This window comes from Triticum aestivum, chromosome 3A, assembly GCF_018294505.1.
Source record: "Triticum aestivum cultivar Chinese Spring chromosome 3A, IWGSC CS RefSeq v2.1, whole genome shotgun sequence".
Classification (NCBI taxonomy): Eukaryota; Viridiplantae; Streptophyta; class Magnoliopsida; order Poales; family Poaceae; genus Triticum; species Triticum aestivum.
Window position 1 is genome coordinate 729,421,768 of NC_057800.1, and position 8,094 is coordinate 729,429,861.

Genomic DNA, 8,094 nt, shown 5'->3' on the forward strand with positions numbered 1-8,094 from the left:
CTAGGAGGAAAATGTTGGATTGAAGTAGGGAATAAATCTCCCTGAGCTATTCCGATTCCACCAATCTTCGCTGCAATCTATCTTGATCATACTCTGCTTGTACTTTTGATTTTGGATATCCTTCATTTCATCGCACCGAGTTACACAAATATAAGACAACTCTTCAAATTCACATGCTTGCTTGCATATCACGGATAGCTTTGGCAGCTCTTCCAATTTAAGCTTTATCAGCCAAGGAAAACTTTTTGACGTCGTTTGCTTCATGCTGACACCTTGTGGCGATTCTCCAGTTTCAATCAATATTTCCATTTCCTTGCAGTGTGCAACTGTGAGCTGCTCAAGGTGTTCAAGGTGATGAACCCATGTCACATCTTTTAATTTATCACATTTATAGATACTAACCACTCTGATGTCCATCCCTGCATTTTTCCACGTCACTTTCTCTAGCCCTAGAAGATTGTTCAGTTCAAAGATTTCCATGTAAGGGAGTAGCCATTGATCATAATTAGGGCCACCTTCAGCTACCAATAACTTCTGACTGTGAGAGCTCTCTACAATGGCTAATTCTCGCAGCTCTTGTAGTTTGGATAAAATTTGCAAGTTAATAATATCCGGATGTTTCTCATCTTCAAAATGGTCCATGCAGAGTGCCTGTGTGCACACCCTTTTCAATTGTCCCAGTTGTGTTATCTCTGCTATTGTTTGCACAGTATAGCCGAGCATATCCAGATCTATGGTGGAGCTCACAAATTCTTGCAGGACGTTAGGGAAACTAGCACCAGTATGGAAAAGGTCCAGCCCTCGAAGACTTTTGAGTCCCAAGATAAGCCCTTCTGGTATTGTTTGAAGAACCATGTTATTTCTGATGTACAAGTACTTGAGTTTTGAAAGCTTTCTCAGTACTAGAGGCAAGAGAACAATTGCTGTTGCAGAAAGATTGAGATGTTGCAGTTCGGTCAATGAGCATACCTCAAAAGGCAATCGATTATTTCCTTCCCCTCCAAGTTTAAAAAGGTTATATTTTGGAAGTAATGAATGAGTTTAAGCGAGAAGACATGTTGAGCCACCAACACCTTGAGTTCTGGGAAACAAACGTTGGAAGACCATTGACACCATCTTGATGTGTCTTCCTCTGATACCCAAGCCTTCTCCACAGTGTGCCACATCTCTTGGGCCAAGGGTGCTCTATATGGGGAATTTTGTAACAACTTGGTCTTGTATCCATGTTCATTCGCAATCCAGATAGCCATCAGTCGCATCATGGTGTGCATCTTGACATGTGAATTTTCTGTGGAGTCAATGCTAGTGTCACCTTTTTCCAACATGGATGCACGCACTAAGTCATTAATGAGGGTATAGCCCACATCACTGGCATTAGGACCATTTAACAAACCAAGTCCTATCCACCACCTTATAAGTATCTTCATTGGTATGTTCTTATTTTCAGGCCATAAAGAACATAACAAAAAACGCTTCTTCATAACAGCTGTCAGATTATTATAACTTTCTTGTAGATGTTTGAATAAATCTTCATGGGTATCAGTGATTTCATGGAGTTTTGAATTCCTCAGCAGATCTCTGGCGGTTCTCCATTCCCTGTGATCTTTCTTGGGCGACATAAATTTACCGAGTGTGCATAAAGCCATTGGTAAGCCGTTGCACTCCTCAACTATCTGTCGAATATTTAGTTACATAAGTAAGATATGGTTGTACGAAGTGGATGTGGTAAACCACGGCAAAAGAAAAGTATACTTATGCAATTAGAAGGAAAGAAAATTGAACTACAATCATAGGCAGAAATGTTGCTATCAACAGTATCTGCAGACACCACTATCGTGCGGCACAAAAAAGGCCTACTTTATACGTATATAATATTTTAAGTTACACCCACTATTTAAATATATTAATTTTTATAATTTAATTAGCTTTTAAGAATTATAATATGTTTATATCCTTGGAAATCTTTCTATTTTTACAAATAATTTTGGCAGCTTTCACATTCTAACTTTGGCAGCCTCAACTAAAAAAACTTTGTTGGCCTCTCTTATCATCTTTTGTTGTCATAAATGATTAAAATTCTAGAAGATCATTAATGCATATGTAGACAATGTATATTCCACTGATAATTTAAATCTTCTACAACCTAAATTAATGATTCCACTATCATTAACAAACTAGTATTGTATAAAAAAGCTTCACTAATTAAATTCATCAATATCACTGCCTTGGGCTGGAGTTAATGCGGAACTAACCTCTTTCGCAAGATTATGAATTTTCTTATCATCAAAGATTTCACTTCCCACCTTCTGAGCAAAGAGATTCCATGCGTCTTGTTTACTCAAGCACTTCATTTGGATGGTATCCTCAGGGCAGCAGCATCCCATCTTGCTACACACGCACATGCTTCTAGTTGTGAACACAACTTTACGCCGGTGTGGCTGTACTACATCAAGCGAGGGGATGCCTAGTTCGTCCAGATTAAGATCCTCCCATAGATCATCCACCAACAATAAGAAGCTCTTATCCCTGAGGTGGTTATGAATGATATTTGCTTGGGAAATTTGGTTGCCTATCTGAGGTAATGCTATACTAGTGGCGATAGCCTTTTGCAAATCAGCAATTGTAGAGCATCCCTTGCCAGCTTGAACAAACAGTACTTCGGCGAAATCATCATGATACTTCGAACGAGAATCACTTACCAGATTGATAAGGGTTGTCTTGCCCACGCCTCCCATGCCCCAAACCCCAAGCAATGCAGACTCTGCATTATTGTCCTTAATGAAATCGAGCACCTTCTTATACGAGCCCTCCATCCCCGGCAATGGAGCTCGCAGCTCTTGTGGCTGGACATGGCGGACAGGACGTGGGCTTGCCTTTACCTCTGGCATTAATTTGTCGCCTTGGCTGATGAGTTCATTGGCTTTGTTGAGCTCCCTATAGGCTTCCCTACTGATGTAGCACCTCTTAAAATAAGATAGGCTGTACTTGTGAAGCCTAATCTTGATCTCTCCCTCTTTGTTTTGCAAATCATCCACGCTCTGGAGCCATCTGATGCGCTCTGCAGAAGATGGGAAGGGATCCTGGCAGCGGAGGTTGATTTGCATCACGCCCAGCATCTCCACCTTTCTTCCAAGATCCTCCACATGGCGGTGAACGCCGAAGGAGTATCCAAGATAAACTGCTATGGGATCCCACCACTTGATAGCCACGAGAACCGAAGCACAAATAGCAGCAATGCTGATCCATGTTTCTGGGTCAAGCTCCATCTTCTTCACACTTACTCCTTACTCTCCTCTAAATTCTGTTCATCAAATTTAAATATAAGGTCCTGCAAACAGTAGACTATGGCGCAGCTGGTTATTAGCACTTAAAGGAGAGTTTATGCATCTATTTCTACTTCCAATTGTTACATTCTCCTTGTCAGTAGCGACTTGGAACCACTGTATTAGAAAAAGCACAACTTTTGGGGTTTAGCCCGGTGGTTAGGTTGTGGCGGACAAACCGTGGCTTTCGCTGCAAAATTAATTATTCCTGGGAAAATGTATGTTACATCTTCTGTAGCAATAGATAGACAAAAAATTATTTGTCAGCATCTCAAATAAATATAGAATAATTACAAACACAAAATACAATTCAACTTGACAGCTTCTTCATGGCTGAGGCTAAGCTACTTAATGGCCCAACATATATTTGGGCGGCACATTGGTTTTGTCGACCGAGTTGGCCTCAGACGTAGTTTTAAAAATTCGGTTTCAGAAATATTTTGGCCATATTCAGCGATTTCGGTTTATTACAGATGGATTACAGTCTGTTCCCAGTCGAATCTGGCCTAACCCAACAATGCCTCCTACAGACGTTATTTAGGGCCTTGTCTCCCTCTTTTATTTAGATTACCGGCCGGTTATAGGTCAGTGTCATGGCATGCTTTTTGTTCTTTCTTGATAGCTTTTTTTTCTTTTTACAGCATGGCTGGCTTCATTAATCTACAGCCTGGTTTAATGCTGTCGTCCGGCCACCCAAATGTAAAGGGCGCGAGAGCCTGGTCATACATTGTACAGAACAGATCATGCAGCAAGAGCAGTTGGTAACATTCAAGTAAACCAGCCATAATACAAAAGCCACCAAGCATATCACTTTTCTCTTGTGAGAAAATAAGCAAGTCACATAGACATTAGAGTTTCAAGAACTTGGATGGGTACATAGATCTCATCTTCATCCCAAGAATGTCACTGATCTAGGATGTCTATCGAATTCCTGATGTACGTAAGTATTACCTCCTTCCTCCTTGCATATACGTCTATTTAGTTATCCTTTTTTGCCTGCAAAATTCCCGCGCCTCCTCTAGCCTAGCTTGCCAATCTGCTTGTTTGATTGCAGAATGCTTTGTTGGGCGCTTTGGCCTATGCCCATGTATGAGCGTTCTGAACGGATCTGTGGAAAACCTTACATCTCAATTAATTGAGTTTAGAGGAGAGAATCAAGCAGTTTAAAGAAGATGAAGCCAGCAGTGTGGGTCATCCTTTTCGTTCTTACTCTCATACTCATCATCATGTATGGGAGAATTACAGAAATGATTAACCACATAGGATGGAGCATCTTTTTCGTTTCTATTGTTAAACTTATCATCCACATGTATGGGATGATTCCAGAAGTAGCATGGGACATCCTTGCGAATACGTTTGGCTCCATTTTTGGCATTTACGGTCATATTATTGTTGTTACATGCTATTATCGCTACATGATGGGGGATCTTGCAGTTGCAGTCGCAAAGCTATGTGTGATGCAAACCGCCCTTCGTCGTCTGGATACACTCCCTTGTTCTGAATAATGCATTTATTGGCTGAAGAGTGTGGACGATTTGCAACACAATGAGCGAGCCATTAGGGTTGCGTATGGTGGGTATGACTTGAATTACTTAGGCAAGAAAGCACGGCAGCTGCTCAACAAGGCCAATAGTCTCCTCATTCAATGAGACAGCTTACTGCACCCGAAAGATAATTTGCAGGGAACAATGAACTTCTACATGAAGAAGGTGATTGGTTTCATTAAGACCACATGTGACGAGTCTGCCGGATTGCTGGGGATTTGGGGCATGGGTGGTGTGGGAAAATCATCCCTTCTCAAGCTCATCAGTGATTCTCGTTCAAAGGATGATTACAATTCCATAGAAGTTATGTTTGTTTATGCTGGCATTGGATGTACAGTTAGTCAGGTGCAAGAAGCTATTGCCACTTGTATGGGACTATCTATAATGCACAATGAGACTACCCAATCAAATATCATCCGTGACCACCTCAGTGATACAAGCTTCTTATTGTTGTTGGATGATCTATGGGAGTGTCTTGATTTGGTAGTTGTGGGCATCCCCTTTCCACTGGGGAGAGTTGTGGTCTCCCTCCAGAGAGGGCTGGCACACAAAAAATTGCGTAAAGTTGTGTTAACAACATGGAACATGGACTTGTGTCACAAGATGCAATGTCACCGTGAAAATATCATCCAAATGAAGAAAAGGCCTGGGAACTCTACCAAGAAGGTTGGCCTGCAATCATCAATAGATATGATGACATTGATATTTTGTTGCCACAAAAGGAAAAGCCATCGCGCCGCAACCATGCAAAGAGACTGGTGTTGAAGCTGCAGCGGCGCACCGTCTTCCATGACCAGCCGCAGCACCCACAAGACGATGGGTTGCCTGAAATGAACTCCTCTGAGAAGGTGCGATGTTTCATTGAGGCCAACGACACCCAGTCCCTGTTGATGGGGATTTGGGGCATGCGAGGCATGGGCAAGACAACTCTGCTCAGGCACGTGCGTGATTCTTACACAGGTAACAGTTGCTTCGACCACATTATGTTTGTTGGGGCTGGAACCGGATCTGTGTTTTTTTTGAAACAAGGCAAAAGACCTGCCATTTTCATTGATTAAGAAGAAGGTTTAGACATAAGACGCGAGGCGGCAAAAAGAAAAAGGTCTACTCTCGTGACATAACAGTACTAAGCTGCTTGGCTCCCGCCAAAGACCAAAGATGGGCCTCCTCTTTGATTTTAGTGATAACTATGGAGGTCGGGGCGGAGACATTTTGAAAAATTCTTGCGTTGCGCTCTTTCAAAATTTCCCACGAGACAAGCATCATCAAGGAGGCGATGGACTTCCTGCAGCGACCTCCACCATTAACTGCCTTGAGCCACCAATCTCTAGCTGAGTCTTCATGACGCCAAATCATTGGCGAGGAGTCAAGGATGCCAAGCCAAGTGCAAATTTCAGTCCAAATCCGGACGGTGAACCTACATTGGAATAGGAGGTGAGCAGCAGATTCTTGCACTTGCATGCAGAGAGGGCACAAATTGCAGCTTGGCCAGCCTCGTCGCAGTAAACGATCAGCTGTCCAAACACGATTTTGGAAGATCAACCAAGCAAAAAATTTGCATTTCGGTGGAGCCCACATCTTCCAGATTGTAGCATTCATTGGACAAAAGGAGAGACCGGCAAATTGTGCCATGTAAGCTGAGGAGGCGGAGTACTCGCCACTGTTCGTGAACTTCCAGGTTATGGTGTCTTGTCTTCCCTGGTTGAGGGTTACATCAGCAAGCATCTCCCAAAGGGTTGCAAATTCCTGAATATGGGCCAAGGTTAGTCCCTGCTGAGTGTCAATCTGGCGGATCCAAAGGTTGTTGTCAAGAGCTTTCTTGACCAGGCATGTTCTCTTTTTTGACAGCTCAAAATTTTTTGGCGCAATGTCTTTAGGCCGGAGGCCGTCCAGCCATGAAGATTGAACAATGTGCAACATGCTATCACCATCAATCTAGGCTTTGATTTGGCCATGATGTCATCACTAGATGAATTGTCCCGAGCCACACATATCTTCAAGTATCTTCAGCACAAGAGCTTCTTGTTATTATTGGATGACATAAGAGAGCCCCTTAATTGGTGGGCTGTTGGTGTGCCAATATTACCACATAGGCGGCAAAATATTATCTTGGCGACGAGGAGTCAGGCTGCATGTGCCCTCATGGGTTGTCATGCCGCCAACATCATCCAGATGCAGTGTTTGCAAAAAGAGGATGCATGGAGCCTCTTCAAAGACAAGATTGGGATTGGAATCATCGACGATCATCCTCAAGTTCATCATATTGCAAAGCAGGTATGCTGATCAAATACTTGTGTATTTTGTTTAGGTGTATCTATTCAATTTTTTACATTCTAGTAATTACCAGTTGTGTGGCAACAATACTTACTTGCAATTTGGGTTGTGTATCATAAGCAGATGGTTGCATAGTGCGGAGGCTTACCCCTAGCCTTATGCGCGCTTGGTCGAGCCATGTCGAATAAGAGAGACCCAAGGGAATGGAGAAGCGCACGCAGTCAGCTCAGGGCTATTAGCTTGGAGCCACGTGAAACCGACGAGAAGATAGGCACTATAATCGCCGACCCTCTGTATAGATGGAGAGGGGACACCATCCTCCCAACTGAGCAGATCCAAGCCAAGACTGCTGTTGGATAGGAAGATGCAGAATTGCCAGCTGAACAGATCCCAGCCATGACCGCTGCTGAACCGAAAGATCTAACACAACAAGTTAAAAGGGTCCGATTCCGAAAGGAACGGTCGGTCGGGTTCGAATTGTAACCATGTAGCCTTATATCTCAGCTGCCAAGCAGGAGAGTTGGCGTCCTGCTTTGTGAGTCCCTTGCATTGGCCTTCCACGAACTCGGTTGAATTCGGCATCACCTCGAGGTATTGCCCGGTTGATCCTCTTTTTTGGGAGTCTGTTGTTCATCTGCATGTTATGTTGTACACTGTTCTTTTCCTTGACAATCAATATATCAAAATGCCTCTGGTTTTTCTTTTAAAGATTATCCATCTGTCTGAAGTTTTGTTCAGTAATCCACAAATTAGTGTATGATTCAAGAACAGATGACACCTGCTTTTCCGCAATTAGATTATTGCACCTTTCCGATGTAAATTACATACTGCTACTTGGGCGCATGATTTGATCAAAATCATTCACATGTTAGTATCATTAAACCTTCTTTACCGTCCATAACACCCAACCATTCACGATAGAGCTCTCGATATTTTTTTTTCGACATTGACGG

The 8,094-nt window shown here is 42.8% G+C and overlaps 2 pseudogenes; one reads left to right on the forward strand and one right to left on the reverse strand.

The window, feature by feature from the left end:
- Positions 1-3,266, reverse strand: LOC123057303 (disease resistance protein RPS2-like; annotated as a pseudogene).
- Positions 3,267-4,738: 1,472 nt separating this feature from the next.
- LOC123057304 (probable disease resistance protein At1g61190) lies at positions 4,739-7,501 on the forward strand (annotated as a pseudogene).
- Positions 7,502-8,094: the final 593 nt, after the last annotated feature.